Raw genomic sequence first — 17,915 nt, 5'->3', positions numbered from 1 at the left:
AAGAAAGAGTGGAATACCAAAGAACACATTAAATCGAGAAATGGAGACAGACATGAGAAAAATGAACAAAAATTTGGCAGAACGGGAAAGGAAGTTTTAGGACAGAGTGGGTCGGAGAATACTGGTAGGCAGCCTACGCTTCATTGAGAGAAACAGGCATCAGTAAATAACTAAGTACATTCGATGCAGAGGAAGCCAAACATAAATAGGCACTGAAGGGGTTTTGTGGAAACTAACAATTTTAATAGTTGAGATCATGAGTCAACTGAAGCTAGACCACCATGGAAAACCTTGAAGCACTTGATGGCCGTTTCGTCCTAGTATGGAAATTCTTAGCAGTGCACATCCACGATAATGCCTTGCGAGATTCGAACCCAGGACATACCGGTCTCGCGCGCGATTTGACTGTTGTCCTGAGTTCCATGGGAACGTTTCCCTTACTATCTTAACCCTTAATTTAACGTATGCATAAGATCATCCTTGTACATCGATGGTGCAAACCACACGATTGAAAGATTTCACGTCCTCCAGAACTTCTCCATCAAGTGCGATTGAGTTGATGTCTCTGTGTTGTATTTCGAAATGTCGCTTTGTCTTCTGTAAAGATCAAATCAGCTAGTTGCATACAAACTGTACATTACATTCACACATTCTCCTTAAATGTGGAGTTCATCATAATAAAGTCATGAAATAATAATTGATAACACATGTGACAATTGCAGCATCATCCAACTATACATATCTGTGATTATTAAAGATGAACTTGGTTTCTCAATATCATTCAGTGAAAATGTACAATTCACAATCATTTTCATCAACTAAATGACAAGCACTAATTTCATGACCACTGAACACATCAAGACAATATCGTAGATTCCACACAGCTCCAATGACAATGTATGTCGTCAACTGATTTCGTTGACTTTTCATCAATCCTCATGCAAAATTAAATTCACACATGTCACCAACCACTATATTGGAAAAAGTCTTTCAGACAACAGAATAGTAATCAGTGCACACATACGGAATTGAATGAATGTGTGAATTGAAAGTTCCAAAGAGAACAGATTGTCAGGTATTAAACACCATTCCTACACTCATCATATTGACTATGTCCACACAGACACGTTCAGTAAATCAAAGTGTACATAAAGGAGGAAAATGACCAACCGTTCATTACGTTTTATTTAGAAGTGAATTACACGAATAAGACGACTGAACCAATCTCGAAATTCACACTTCAATTAAGCTCATTTTCCAGAACAATTAATTCAACATTCACAGAAACATTGATCTCATGACATACATTCAGTCCAAATACACACCAACATCATTCTGTCAACAAATCGATTGTCTCCAGCAATTCATACTTCGGTTAGATTGATAATAGAAACAGGTAGGACACCAAATACCCAATTCATACACACCATCACCATCACCATCAATAGTCGTACATTTACAACAAATCTATCACTGTTCACTCATTTGTCACAACAAAATCCGACTTATACGATGTGTGAGATAAATTCACATACTACTGTATTATCTTTCACACCGCCTAAAATATACCGTCACACACAATATCACATTGATCGCACATTATCAACATTATCAACAAATTTGGTCACCTAATACAATATACACTGAACAATGTAAACAACTGTTATGAGATGGAAACAGGTGAAAATGGATAAGTGAATCAACTAATTCCAATCGATTCCACTTACAATGGTGCAAATGATGCAATTACATTTCTCCCCTATCTATCACTACTTCAATAATTGTAGGTAAATTCAATGGATTCCAATCATGCGCATTAATTCATTCTTCCATACAAAATATGTAAATCCACCATTTCACACGTAAATAATAGAAACCGTCGTTGTAGTGACTCCGATAAGAAAAACTACGTTAAAAGAACACATTTAACTGGTTCAACTAAACAAGTGCTTTCAAAAAGTTCTGTCAAGTTCATTTAGCATTCTACGTAAACAGTCAGTTCATGCGTGTAAATGCATTTCGGTGTGGAAAAATGATCAACGATATAACCAACAAACTATGGTGGCGCATTTGAATCGATGGACAGATTGCAATAAACCATTCCACAGTCTCGAACATTTACTCATACACTAATTCATACACAGATCAAATTTACAGCTGCATGATAACAGTTCAGTGAGATTCATGCAGAAACATACGAATCGAGGTGTGCAGTTGAGCAATGTTAATATAAATCAAGGAAAAGAAGTAGCATTTTACTTTGTCAACATACCTAACCAAATGTTAGCAGAATAAAACGATTGGATGTGTCCACTTCCAATAGCATGAGTGATATAAACAACAGCTCTCAAAACATGGATAAATTTTCACCGTCAATAGATGTTGGAACACATCAGGCTGGACTGTTCACCATAATAACTTCCAATCAACACGAACGATCCAACTCAAAATCAGTTGCCAAAATTCAAATCGAATTGTGTTAATGATGAAATATATCAGACTGGCACATCTCGAATTGTCACTTCCAATACATTTTCAATCACTTCAACAACAATAATCTCAATTGTAACATACACACGCTCTCCCACAAATAATAAATCCTTCCAATTTCTCTATCACGTTACTCACATGTTAACATCGTTTAGTCAACAACAAGAATTTCATTTCATACAAATTTCGATACATGTTGTTTACATGGGTAAGTATAGTGATGAAATATTACTACTTCCTCTATTCACAACAATGATACATTCCATTGTGAATGATTGTTTACAAGGTAATTATCGAAATAGATAAACAAATAACTAGACCATTGTCTTCTCCTCTTTATCGAGCACACATTATTCATTCCTCGAAACAGTTAGTTATCGTTCACTGTCCGACTAACACAACACGTATTCAATCACGTTCTGTTCTACACAGTCACCATCCCATTTCGTATACAACATCATCATTTTGTCCATAATATGGAAATTCATCGTTATTTCAAACTAACCACATTCAGTTATGGTTGTGCACATTTTCATCAGTAGAGTATTCAACAAGTTCATTGAGTAACTACAGGATTTCATTCTCGCAATAATTTTCACTACCAAAACTCATCGATAATTCATCTACTGTTCCCATTTTCCTTTCACACTTTTCCACACCCGTCAATTATATGATCACCAATTGCATAGTTTTGTTCACATCCTGACACAATTGATACTCTTGAATAATTAATTAGATCACTTGTCCATGTAAAATAGATGTGAGACATTTGATAAAAAAGTGATAAGTATAATTTGGGTTAGATCTCAAGGAGTAAAATCGTTGTGTTTAAGACGTTTCGTCACTAAATGTAAACAATTCCTTCACAGTAAATATATAAACGGATTAAACTAAAACAAAATTTAAACAGTATCTCAGTGAATTACATAGAGAATTATTTATATCACATTCAGTTTCAAGTTACGAGTAATCATCGAGAACAGTCGGGATTCATTAGTGTTGGGGACGGTAGATCACAAAACTCATATTTTGACGACGACAGTTCCAGTTCGAAAAAACAAAAACATAAAACCCGAATTATTCTCTCCACATATAAGTATTTAAAATAGGTTAAAGATAATTTGAGAATGGTCAAAAACAATACATCTTGAACTGATAAACTTAGGATAGACAACATTTCAGCAACACTTTCCGATTTATAGTAGAATGAAGTGGTTGCTCACAGCTGAAGAATCTCACTGTAGGACGAAACGGCCTGTTCAGTGCTTCCGCGTTTTCAATGGTGGTCTAATATTAATTGGTTCATGATCTCAATTAAGAACTTAATAATCTCCACAACCCCTATACTGATAAGGCACAAATGTCTGTTTTTGGTAAAAATTTCTTACTATTGATGATTAGAAAGCAGAATAATTGACAATTAACCAATGTAACAGTTGTTCTTTTTACAATCGATTCTCCACAAATTAACATATTTAACTTAAAAGCTATTAATGAAATATCCCCATTGAAATATTCAAAAAGACATCCCAAGCCAACTCATTCATTGTCACAATAGTTCTCTGAATAATGTTAGTGTTTGACTAAATTTATCTTTAACCCTCGTTAACCATTTTAGCTAAAAGTCTTAACAACTCATAGAATTAAGTTTATTCAATATTGTTTGCTTGAATCTTCACATTAATGTTTAAGACTGTAATTGATCAATCTCTTATTAGCATATGTAAATCCTTTTCGGATTATTTCAATATTATCTTAAGTCACCAGCATTCTAAGCAATATTGAGACAATCCGAACAAGATTCACATATGCCAATAAGAAATTGACCAATTACTGTCTTAAACATCAATGTTAAGATTCAAACAAACAATATCAAATAAACGTAAACTTCATTCCATTGCATAAGCAAGTGGCTATCAAGGCTCAATAGCTAAGTGGATAACGTTATGATGTTTGAAGTGAACGGTATTGGGTTCAAATCCTGAAGTGAATATCAACTCTAGGATACAAATGACAACTCTCAAATAGAACGAAACGTACATTCTTGATTCTATTGCTAGGCACCATCGATCTTTGCGTAAATATAGTTATCTAAAGCAACAATTACACATAACAATCAATAGTAGGTATGTATACTTTCAAGATATTTCATTTCTGTAAAGTTATTTGATACCCAATTCAATTAATTGATTTTTTCCCCTAAGAGAATAGTTAATGTTTATTAAATTCCCATTGATGAATTTGATAATAACAGTCTAAAAGTTAACAAACTGCGTAATTATGATCCAAAAATTTGTGAAAGAATTCTACAAGGTATACAACGAATTATTCTCTTAGGATATAAATCTACTTCTGACGTATACTGTTTTCATCTCTATACTGAAGATTATTCATTATCATTAATTCAAGGAAGCATAAACAACTTAATTATTGTGAATAAAATTATGCATGGTTTTGTAGTTAATGTCATCAAGATGGATTCGAATGTTAACGAACATTCAATCGATAGTAGTATGATAAACGGAGATACAACAATATATATTCATTTTCGATACAATAATTAAGTGACATTCTAAATGTAATATGCTCAGAATTTCAATCGACGATTACATTGTTATCATGAACTGTGAGTGTTAGGATAATTGTTATTGTGGACACATATTGTGTGTGTGTGTGTATGTGCATGTGTGTGTGTGTGTAAGTTGTAGATTGACTGAGATATAATTTGTCGCTGAAACAATGAATAATGTAATGTATTGTGATGAGCACTCACTCAAATCCAAAACAACGGACTGTGTAAAATGCATTTGGATGTATCTTACAACGTGATCGACTTCAGTAGAATGTTGAACCAATGATAAACGGCGAATATGGAAGAGGTGTTCTCACCATCTTTATGACACTCGATTATTGTGAATCATTGACACTGATAAAGGAATTACATGTGTGCTACACACTCTTCATAGTCTCTATTCAATCAACAGATAAGTAAGATTTACTCAGTGTGATTTGGCGATCTGATCGTTCTGTCTGAGAAAATGTCGTAATCAACTGATTGCTTCGAATTTCCAATCGTCTCACTGATTTGTGTATTCATGTCTCTGATTGTGTTTTCGAATCAATATGAATAAGTGTCGAATGATTTGTTTCCATTTGGCCTCAATATATCATGCAGAGATTATTCACAATCACAGTGACCATGTCTTACTGAAATAATCTTATTGAACTTCACACGAAATTGTAATTATGCTGATGAACTGAATCATTCAGTGAAATTCACTAATCTCTTCTTCCACAATCAATCAATCAACCAACCAAACCAACCAACATGAACAACAACAACTGTGAACATGTGACGATAGACAATGTGAGACACGGAGATCAAGTAAATTGGCAATCAGAATATGTTCATCTATTGGATGTGTAGGTAATCTGGTTTGTATGTGTGTGTATCTGTGTGAGTGGATGGGAGTTGTATTTATTCACTCACTGCACTATTGAATGATAGGTTTCATTCGAAATGTGTCTAATGAGAATTTAATTAGTTTGGTGATGTGTACAATTTGTGTAAAATTTGAACGAGACTGTATGTTGATTGTAAATGTGTTAGTATGAATTCAGATGTGCAATGAATGCCACTGAACATTCATTTGTGTCGATGGATGTGGAATATGACAAAATGTAATGGGTCGAATTATTACGTTGTGTAGAATGACGATCAACCTACTGAGCGATGGAACTCAGTGTTTCATATTTCTTCTCATTGAATGAATAAGCGTATAAAGTGGATTGGTTTAGCGTAGTTGATTGTTATATGTAATGATGGTGAAGATGATGATGATGGTGTGAGAAAGTTTCGTGTGTTTCATACTTCATTTTACTTGAAATCTGAAAGCGTTGCCGAAATGTTGTCTATCCTAAGTTTATTAGTTCGAGATGTATTGTTTTTGACCATTCTCATATTATGTTTGATACAGCTGAAAGACTTTTATACAGATAGAGATTCAAAGGGATTCGTATTTTCTTGGTTTTGTTTTTCGACCTGGAACTGGAACAGTCTAATGAATCCCGACTGTTCTCGATGATTACTCGTAACTTGAAACTGAATGTGATATAAATAATTCTCTATGTAATTCACTGAGATACTGTTTAAATTTTGTTTTAGTTTAATCCGTTTATATATTTACTGTGAAGGAATTGTTTACATTTAGTGACGAAACGTCTTAAACACAACGATTTTACTCCTTGAGATCTAACCCAAATTATACTTATCACTTTTTTATCAAATGTCTCACATCTATTTTACATGGACAAGTGATCTAATTAATTATTCAAGAGTATCAATTGTGTCAGGATGTGAACAAAACTATGCAATTGGTGATCATATAATTGACGGGTGTGGAAAAGTGTGAAAGGAAAATGGGAACAGTAGATGAATTATCGATGAGTTTTGGTAGTGAAAATTATTGCGAGAATGAAATCCTGTAGTTACTCAATGAACTTGTTGAATACTCTACTGATGAAAATGTGCACAACCATAACTGAATGTGGTTAGTTTGAAATAACGATGAATTTCCATATTATGGACAAAATGATGATGTTGTATACGAAATGGGATGGTGACTGTGTAGAACAGAACGTGATTGAATACGTGTTGTGTTAGTCGGACAGTGAACGATAACTAACTGTTTCGAGGAATGAATAATGTGTGCTCGATAAAGAGGAGAAGACAATGGTCTAGTTATTTGTTTATCTATTTCGATAATTACCTTGTAAACAATCATTCACAATGGAATGTATCATTGTTGTGAATAGAGGAAGTAGTAATATTTCATCACTATACTTACCCATGTAAACAACATGTATCGAAATTTGTATGAAATGAAATTCTTGTTGTTGACTAAACGATGTTAACATGTGAGTAACGTGATAGAGAAATTGGAAGGATTTATTATTTGTGGGAGAGCGTGTGTATGTTACAATTGAGATTATTGTTGTTGAAGTGATTGAAAATGTATTGGAAGTGACAATTCGAGATGTGCCAGTCTGATATATTTCATCATTAACACAATTCGATTTGAATTTTGGCAACTGATTTTGAGTTGGATCGTTCGTGTTGATTGGAAGTTATTATGGTGAACAGTCCAGCCTGATGTGTTCCAACATCTATTGACGGTGAAAATTTATGCATGTTTTGAGAGCTGTTGTTTATATCACTCATGCTATTGGAAGTGGACACATCCAATCGTTTTATTCTGCTAACATTTGGTTAGGTATGTTGACAAAGTAAAATGCTACTTCTTTTCCTTGATTTATATTAACATTGCTCAACTGCACACCTCGATTCGTATGTTTCTGCATGAATCTCACTGAACTGTTATCATGCAGCTGTAAATTTGATCTGTGTATGAATTAGTGTATGAGTAAATGTTCGAGACTGTGGAATGGTTTATTGCAATCTGTCCATCGGTCCAAAAACTATTCTATTTTCTGAAACAGTTTTTCTAATATGGTGAGTGATGACATGTTTGAGTTTTTAATTTTGCATGAGGATTGATGAAAAGACAACGAAATCAGTTGACGACATACATTGTCATTGGAGCTGTGTGGAATCTACGATATTGTCTTGATGTGTTCAGTGGTCATGAAATTAGTGCTTGTCATTTAGTTGATGAAAATGATTGTGAATTGTACATTTTCACTGAATGATATTGAGAAACCAAGTTCATCTTTAATAATCACAGATATGTATAGTTGGATGATGCTGCAATTGTCACATGTGTTATCAATTATTATTACATGACTTTATTATGAAGAACTCGACTTTTGAGGAGAATGTGTGAATGTAATGTACATTTTGTATGCAGCAAGGTGATTTGAACTTCACCGACAACGTAGCTATTTTATCTCATACACACCGAGGAATGTAAGGAAATAAAACCAGTGTGGTGGTAACTCTGCAGCAATAATTTTGATCATACACATGTGAAAGTGCTCGGTTTCAAAATACAGCACAGAGAACACCAGCCCAATACACTTTATGTAGAAGTTCTGGAGGACGTGGAATCTTTCAATTGTGTGGTCTGCACCATCGATGAACGAGCAGAATCTGATGCAGATGTGAAATGGATGATTAAGAAAGTAAAAGCAACGTTCCCATAGTGGAAGAACATTTGGAACTCCAAAAACTTTTAATCAACATCAAAGTCACAATTTTTAATTCGAACATCAAGTAAGTTAGTTCTACTGTACGGTGATGAAACTTCGTCAATTACTAGAACCAGCATCGAAATTGGTCAGGTATTGATGAACAATTATTTACACAAGATACTCAATGTTCCTTGACCGGATACCATCATTTACACCCTAATGTGGGAGAGAAGAAACCAGCTTGCAAATGGTGATGAAATTGATTAAAGACTTTGGATGTTGATAGGCGACAAATCACGGAAATCATAAAATTGAATCGCGAAGGAAGCGTTTATTTTGAATCTTGAAAGAAAAACGAAAAGTGAGAGCTGAATGAATGAACTGGTTTGAGAATTAGAAGCAGACATGAAAATGATAAATAGCAACTAGAAACAGCTGGAAAGGTGTGCTCAAGACAGAGTTGGTTAGCGAATCTTTATCAGACGCCTACATTCCCTTAATAGGGGTAACTGGAATAAGTAATTAAATAAATAAATATGTATCAGGTTAATCAAAGGTTTCTTATATTGTAAAAAATTCCCAGACAATTCAACAATGAAAAACAACATTCAGTATGACAACTCAATTATCATCAATCTGAAATGATTTAACGGTTAAATTAATGGGTTATTTAAAGTTAGATCACCATGGAAAACCTGGAAACATTAGACGGCTGTTTCTTCCTATTGTGAGACTCCTCAGCAGTGCGCATCCACGATCCCTCCCCCCGCGAGATTCGAACCCAGGACCTGTAGTTCTTGCGTGCGAGCGCTTAACGGTTAGACCACTGAGCCTGCCGGTATCCAACGACGTTAATGCCTAACTTCAAATAATCCACGAAATAAAGCGACACATCCACCATTGTTATTGGTGAGTTAGCATTTCACAACAGACCCTCTTCGTATTTCCTGGAATTCCAGTGATAATCTGTGATCAGTGGACTTCAACCAGGTCTGTTGTAAGATAGTAAATCACTTATGACAATAGTGAATGTGTCGCTCAATTTCCTGGATTAGTTGAAGTTAGATATTAACACTAATGGATTAGAACTCAGTGGTCGACCGATAGATCTTAGGTTCGAACCGCAAGTGTGAGATCATAGATGCGCAATAAAACGAAATAGCTGTTCAATTCTTCTAGCTTTTCGATGATGATCTATCTTCAATTGACTGTAAAAAGAAACTCTTCACTGATTATAATTTGAAATGAGTAGAATAAACAATGTAAGTTATATTACTACATATGTATATTTTGATAAATAAAAAGGTTATTATGTTTACACATAATCAACTCATCTTCAATCAACTAATCATTGATAATAAAATAATAAAATGTTACTGTGAAACAACAAATTGAAACAGATTGTTGTCATGTGGATATTAAAAAAGAACCATTCATAATATAATCAATTCTACAGATGTCATTATTTTTATGTCTAATTTATTTTATTGATGGTGGCAGTGGTGGTGGCGATGTTGTTGTTGTTGTTTTACAAAAAAAAAATTAGTTGTCCAAAGAGTTAACTGACCACATTGTGAACATGAAATTAACATTGGAATATGTTGAATATTGAATTGTTTGTTGAATGACATTTTTTCTTAAAAAAATTTTTTTTTACTGATAAGTGTGATTGATTTTAATGGAATCTTTGATGAGGGATGCCTCTATATGTGTTATATCCTATGAAAGAATAAATAGTTGGTATTTACTTACTTACATAACTCCGCCTGGACCCCCCCCCACCCTGGGACTTTCATATCCGGTTAAAGTAGGAGAGTTGGGCATGGGGTTAACGAACTCATCTCGTAGAAAACTAAATCGCTAAACAAAACGTTAACTAGAAAAACAGTATGCACCAATCGAGTCATACTTAAAGGAGAAGCTTTGGATGAAGTAAAAACTTTTACATATCTGGGCAGTATCATTGATGAACACGGTAGATCTGATGAAGATGTGAAGACGTGGATCAGCAAAGCAAGAGCAGCATATATACAGTTGAAGTACATCTGGAACTCTAAACAACTGTCTGTCAACAAACACCAAATTTGGAATTTTCAATACAAATGTCGAGACAGTTCTATAGTATGAGGCGGAAACTTGGATAACTACAAAAGCCATTATCCAGAAGATACAAGTGTTTGTTAACAGTTGTCTACACAAAATACTTCGAATCCGTTGACCAGACAATATCAGCGACAGCCTACTGTGGGAGAGAACAAACTAGATCCCAGTGGAGGAAGAAATGAGGAAGAAGCACTGGAAGTGGATAAGATACACATTGAAGAAAGCACCAAACTTCATCACAAGCCAAGCCCCCACATGGAATCCTCATATCCAGATTAGGAGAGCAAGACCGAAGAGTACATTACACCGAGAAATGGAGACAGACATGAGAAGAATGAACAATTGGATAGAACTAGAAAGGAAGATCGAGGACAGAGTGTGTTGGAGAATGCTAGTCAGTGGCCTATACTACATTGGGAGTAACAGGCCTAAGTAACTAAGTTACTTACTTGCTTACTTATTTACTTACTTACTCCTATCAGTCTACAAGGAGGAGCATAAGCTGACCATTAGCATTCTCCATCCAACCCTGTACTAGGCAATCCTTTTCAGTTATTTCCAGTTGTTGTTCATCGTTTTCATATCTGCTTCTATTGATTGGTAACTGCTAGAAATTATTTATGGACTGTTATTATATCTACATATATTCTTATTGTATAACTATTAACTAAATCATGTATATTTATCTTTTTCTCATTGTAAGCTTCATTTGATCCATTGACCATTATTATACAATTTACTCTTCTTGAGTTATTCCAAGTTTATTAGTTACAGCATCGTACACTCACAGCCACTTTTGGCTTGACCCTGTATAATTGGTATTTCCTATTTTATGATTTCATGTGGTCTGATTTGCTTGTTTATAAGCTGCGTATGTCTAACATACTTGATTCATACAAAGATGGATAGTGGTTAGTAGTGAAATCCAGGACGCCCGTTTCGTCCTATTTGGGACTCTTCAGCTGAATATACCTGCATCTCAAAGTTGATGTTCACTCTGAGACTCGAACCCAGTACCATTCGCTTCAAACGTTATCGCGTTATCCACTCAACTACTGAATCCTGATAGCCACTTGCTTATGCAATGGAAAGAATTTAAATTCACTTGGTATTGTTTTGCTTGTATCTTCCCATTGAGGTTTAAGACTTCAATTGATGAGTCCCTAGGTTTTGTTTTGTTTTGATAACATTTTGTTGTTGTTTAATATAACCCGCTTACTTGAAAATGATGAACACTATTTTCCTTTAATAAATCCATTACCTTGGTTATATGTTTAGTGTATACCCAAAAACTGTTGAATTTCAATGAATCATTCCTAATTCTATTGATGTATATTCATTAATATTTACATATTTGTAAGTATGTTATATTGTATGATATAAGAAAATGATGGTTTAATCATGTTAGATATGGAAGTAATATCGAATGAACATAGAGATATGAGCTATCCGAATAAGCTGTATGATAACAGAAGGCTCTCCGATGATCTTCTACTATACTAAACAGTTTCTTTTTGTCATTAACATGTTATTTATATACTTAGAGAAAATATTATTGTTGGGTTAAATGAATGAATAACTAAAAAGATGAAAGAATAAGTGTTATGGACCAACGTCGCTTGATATGAGGTCATCAACGTTCGATTCTTCTGGAGCATTATCATAGAATTCCTTGAAAATCTCACTTGTGGATAGTTGATCACTGAGATGATCAACATCTATCAAAATTGTATTAGATTTCTGATCATCATTTGATGCATCTAGCACATTTTCTGGCACAAGAGGATCTAGATAATAAGATTCATCAGAATCTCCTGTTGTTGACTGATGAGGACCGTTTGGAGCAGCTAGACTCAGTATACTGTACGATTTGTTTCCTGTTTCCTTGTGAGAGGGTACTGTAATTAATTTATGAGCATTTAATAAGAGATCTTCCTGTGAGCTGGGTACATCACTGTCTGTACACGTTTCAGGAATAGTGGGATTTGAACCCACGACAGGGAATGTTTCTGAATTTGACGTTTCTGGACAACTGGGCGGATCATGATTAACTGTCTCGTTTACATCACTGGTCGTCCGGGATTCACAGAGGCTTTTATAGGCAGCTTCATATGTTCTGCAGTTGTTTTCCAGCTCAGTCTGCAGATGAGAAATGAACTTACCAACTTCTGTTGCATTTCCGAAACATGGAAGATTTACCAACAGTGTGCGTAAATTTTCTAAAAAATTCAACTGGCTATTTTTGAAACACTGCTGTTGTTGCTCAAGTAGAAGCTGCAATTGGCCGGAAAACGTAGTCATTTTTTTCTTTTCTGCACCAGCAATGAAAATTAACTGTAGGAATAATGACAAATGTTGCTCAAGGACGCTGATGATAAATCTGGACTCTGATTGGTCGAAACAATTAGCCTGAATCTCGTCCAATTACAAGGTTCAAAATTTTTCTCCACCCCGTCGCCAATTGTTATGACGGGTGTGACTGCAGGTTTTGATAAGCAGCGTTTATTGATCGATTCGGTGACAGTGACACGTAATCACGAACGGACGGCCTAGAGTCTCGACTGGTCTCGCTTCCCTGTCTAGCCCAGTCAGTTGAGTCCAGAACACAATCCACAACCTCTGAGATATGAATCATTATATTTCAAACATACTTTGTTTATATACCAATCAAGCATACCACATCGTACCATAAAATAGAAAACAACATTTTGTACAATACTCAACAAGTGAACAGATATCGACCAATAGAAAATGTCCATTTAAAGTCCAAGGACACCATTGGACTTAACATGATAATTATTGGTCTATTCCTCCGCATCCACAACAATAATAGAAGCTGGTAAAGAAGCTTATTATATGTACATAAACTTAATCAATTTTGTTGAAGATAATAATCAGAATGGGTTTTGTGGAGATTTTAGAACTTTCACTGGTTGAAATTATGAGTCGATTGATAGGTCCTGGGTTCGAATCTCGCGCGGGGACGGGATCGTGGATGCGCACTGGACGAAACGGCCGTCCAGTACTTCTAGGTTTTCCATGGTGATCTAGCTTTAATTGACTCATGATTTCAATCTGTGAAGATAATAATGTTGAAACTAAAATTATTAAGTCATTGACTGGATAGTGAACAAGAAGAAAATATTCTCAAAACACTCTATATGATTTTATACTTCTTAATATGTTTTTTTGATTGAAATCATGAACCGAATAATGTGTAGACCACTATGATAAACTTAGAAGCACTGGATGACCGTTTCGTCCTATTGTGGAGCTGTTCAGAAGTGCGTATCCACGATCCCGCCCCGCGGGATTCAAACCCAAGGCTTTCAGTCTCGTGTGCGAACGCTTAACCTCTAGACCACCAAGATGGCCGACATTCAACGGTGTTAATGTCTAACTTCAACCAATCCACGAAAGTGTGTGGTCAAACATATGAAGCTGAATAAAGCAAGTGTAACTATTATTATTATTATTATTATTATTATTATTATTATTATTATTATTATTATTAAGAGTTCATTCATAGATAAAATTAAACCTCTTTAGAATATGTGCATTAGAATCATGATTCTCTTTTCTTTAAATCAGATCAATAACATTTGCTCATACTTACTACTTACCTACACCTTTTACTCCACGCGAAGGAGCATAGGCCGCTCACCAGCATTCGCCATCCAACCCTATCCCAAGCAATCCTTTCCAGTTCTTTCCAGTTGTTATTCACCCTTTTCATATCTGATTCCAATTCCCGACATAATGTATTCTTCGGTCTTCCACTTTTCCGCTTCCCTTCACAATTCCAAGTTAGAGTTTGCCTTGTGACGCAGTTGGGTGCTTTCCTCAATGTATATCCTATCGACTTCCATCGTCTTTTCCTAATTTCTTCTTCAGATGGAAGCTGGTTTGTTCTCTCCCATAGTAGGCTGTTGCTGATGGTATCCGACCAATTGATTTCGAGTATCTTGTATAGACAACTATGTATAAATCCTTGTACGTTCTTGATGATGGTTGTTGTAGTTCCCCAAGTTTCAGCTCCATGCAGTGGAACTAACTGTCTTGTCGTTCATATTGAAGATTCTGACTTTAATATTGGTTGGTAGTTGTTTTGAAGTTGCATATGTTCTTTAATCTTAGAAATGCCGCCTTTGCTTAACCAATCCTCATCTTTACGTCTGTATCTGATTCTCCATGTTCATCGATGACACTTCCCAGGTACATGCAAGATTCTATATCTTCCAAAGTTTCGCCATCAACATTTACTCATAATGTCTACAAAATGACCTTGTTGAAGAGTATTGGATGAGATCGATATATTCCTTAAGATTTTTTCATTTTTTTATTCTTATTATTTTTTTTGTTGTTGAATAGATTTTGATTAATGTACATTGTTGTCTTCATCAACAAAAAAATAGGATAGTAACTCACCTCTTCTCCTTTTTTTTCATTTTTTTTATTACACTATCATATGATATATAAATAAATAATAAATGATTGGAAGATACTATCAAAAGTGACATAAAGTATAGAAACCATATTGGGGGGGGGGCTAAGTACTAACAAATTATTTTATAAAGTACTAAATTAAATAGATGAGGATATTGATTAAAATCTTGAGAAAATCTTGATCTCGCTTACTTGAAAAATGATAGATCAATACGAAAAAAGAATTTATTTCAAGAGTCGAAATTATGAGTCAATTGAAGCCTGGATCACCATGAAAAACTTGGAAACACTGGACGGCCATTTCGTCCTACGTTGTGGGACTCCTCAACAATGCGCATCCACGATCCTGCCCTCTGCGAGATTCGAACCCAGGATTTATCGGTCTTGCACGTGAATCTCACAAGGCAAGAGGAGTACCACAATAAGATGAAATGGCTGTCCAGTGCTTTCAGGTTTTCCATGGTGGTCTAACGGCAATTAACTCATGATTTCAACTATTGAAAATAAAAATTTAACTGGGGATAGGAGTTAATGAACATCAGGTATTTTGTAATTCAAATAAATAATCCTTAATGATTGAAAAATATCTTGACTATTTTCAAGATTCTATTAGATCTATAGTAGTAATTAAAGATATTGTACATCTGGGTTGTAGTAAATTATCCATAGTAAGTAAACTTTACGCTTAAATATGTGAGTTAAGTAATTTAACTATAAAGTTCTGCATGTCATTTGTGCATAATATCATCAATGCATACTTCATATTAAAGTGAAGTGTTTAGTAAAACCATATAGCTTAAATCAGTTCATTCTGATAAACTTGTCTGTGATTGAGGTTTTTTCAGAGGTTCAGTCAAATTCATTTGTTTTTGTATTCTAATTGACCTTTGATTATGTTGTTGGTTAACCATCTCTGTATAGATTGCTGAATACGGTCAATGTTCACATGTCTGCTGATTGTAGATTGATGTGAATTTTATATTTCTAGAACTGCCCTGTTGTTCTTGTAATTATCTCAATCCAGGATACGGATGCTCTTTTAGTTATATGGCAATCAATGTCAGTCAGTCAGTTAGCTACAACGTAGGACCAGGCACATATGTTCATCGGTTCAACTTGCCACACCTCGTTGGCACAACAAGATCAACACCGAATTCATAGAAGTAGTCTCTTCAATGGTGTAATATATAAAAGAAAGATTGCATATAAGGACATAGTACAGGAAGAAAGAATTAGTTCGTACAAAGAAAGGCATAAAGTAATTTTAATCTCACGGCTTAAGGGAAGACAAAAAGTGTATATACCGACACCATTGTGATCGATTTTGAGCCATGTCACACAGGGTCTCCAACTTTTTATTACGATAGTCACACGGACCCCAACCAATTAGTCTGCATCTACCAACATGGCTCAGATCAAAAGTTAGTGAGTGATGCCACGTTTTGGTTTCGCCACCCTTAACTTTTTTCTTATCGTCTCAAACACTAGTCATCATTGCGCGTCGTGGTAACCGGTGTTTAGGCATACGTAACACGTAGCTCAACCATCTTAGTCGATGAAGATTTGCAACCTCATCAACCGATTTATAATCACGTTCCGCAGCCATAAAGTAAAACAGAACGAACTGCCGCGCAGTATACTAGTCCCTTAATTGATAGACGGATATCTGGCTTTCTCCATAGGTGACGCAAGTTGGCAAAAGCCAAACGAGCTTTTCGAACCCGTGCAGAGATTTTGTTAGACATTAACCCATTAGGGCTGAACAGACTTCTAAGATAAATGAAGTTGTCGACGTCTTCGTCTACTCCACTCCTTATCTTTAGTTTATGTGTTGACACAAGCCAGTCCTGAAGCAACAACTTGCATTTAAAGTGAGTGAAGTGCATCTCAAAAATCCTGGCATTGTTTCTCAATGCTGCCAAAAGACTCTGCATTTTATCAGCGTCCTCACCAACACATGTAATCAATGTATAATTGTATGAGTTATAATATATCATGTCACTTTAATGCCAGTTCTTTTGTTTATGTAAAAATGGAAGGTATATCGACTATGTTGAATAAAATGTTTATCACAGCTGAAACAATCTATTTTGTAGATGATATTACATTCGGGTTAAATATACACAGACTGTTCATCATAATGTATCCACTTGAAACTATTCACTAACGTAACTTTAATACAGTAACAGTAATGTTATTTAGATTTGTAGTGTTTCAGAAAGATCTAAAAATGTATACATTACTTGAATTTTTTGCATTCCATCTAAATACTAATCTTATAACTGTAGCAAACTGGACTTCACATTATGGTGGAAACTAACTAGATGGTGGTTGGAGGTAGTCGACAGAAAACCCTGGACCCACACTAAATAAGGACTTGACACACATGACATTGATCACCACCCAGTGATCAATCAATTGTGGTGGAAACTAATATTTGAATGACTTGAGAAAGAAGATATAACTAATAATAATAAGTAATATATATGTATATATACATGTATTGAAAATTAGTAATTTATGCCAGTTTACAGGCATGATCATATTGATATAGATAGCAATATTCAGTGTAGAGAACGTATGGGATATTAGATTGTTTGAAATGTTCTAGCTCGAAAATTGTCTAGGTAGTGCATTTTTCACAAGTATTACAGGAATGAAAGGCGTCAGCCAGAAACTTTTAATTCTTTTTAAGTGAACATCCTGTTGATGTATGAACGGTGTAT

This window comes from Schistosoma haematobium, chromosome 6 (genome assembly GCF_000699445.3).
Source record: "Schistosoma haematobium chromosome 6, whole genome shotgun sequence".
NCBI lineage: Eukaryota > Metazoa > Platyhelminthes > Trematoda > Strigeidida > Schistosomatidae > Schistosoma > Schistosoma haematobium.
This window is presented reverse-complemented; position numbering follows the sequence as displayed.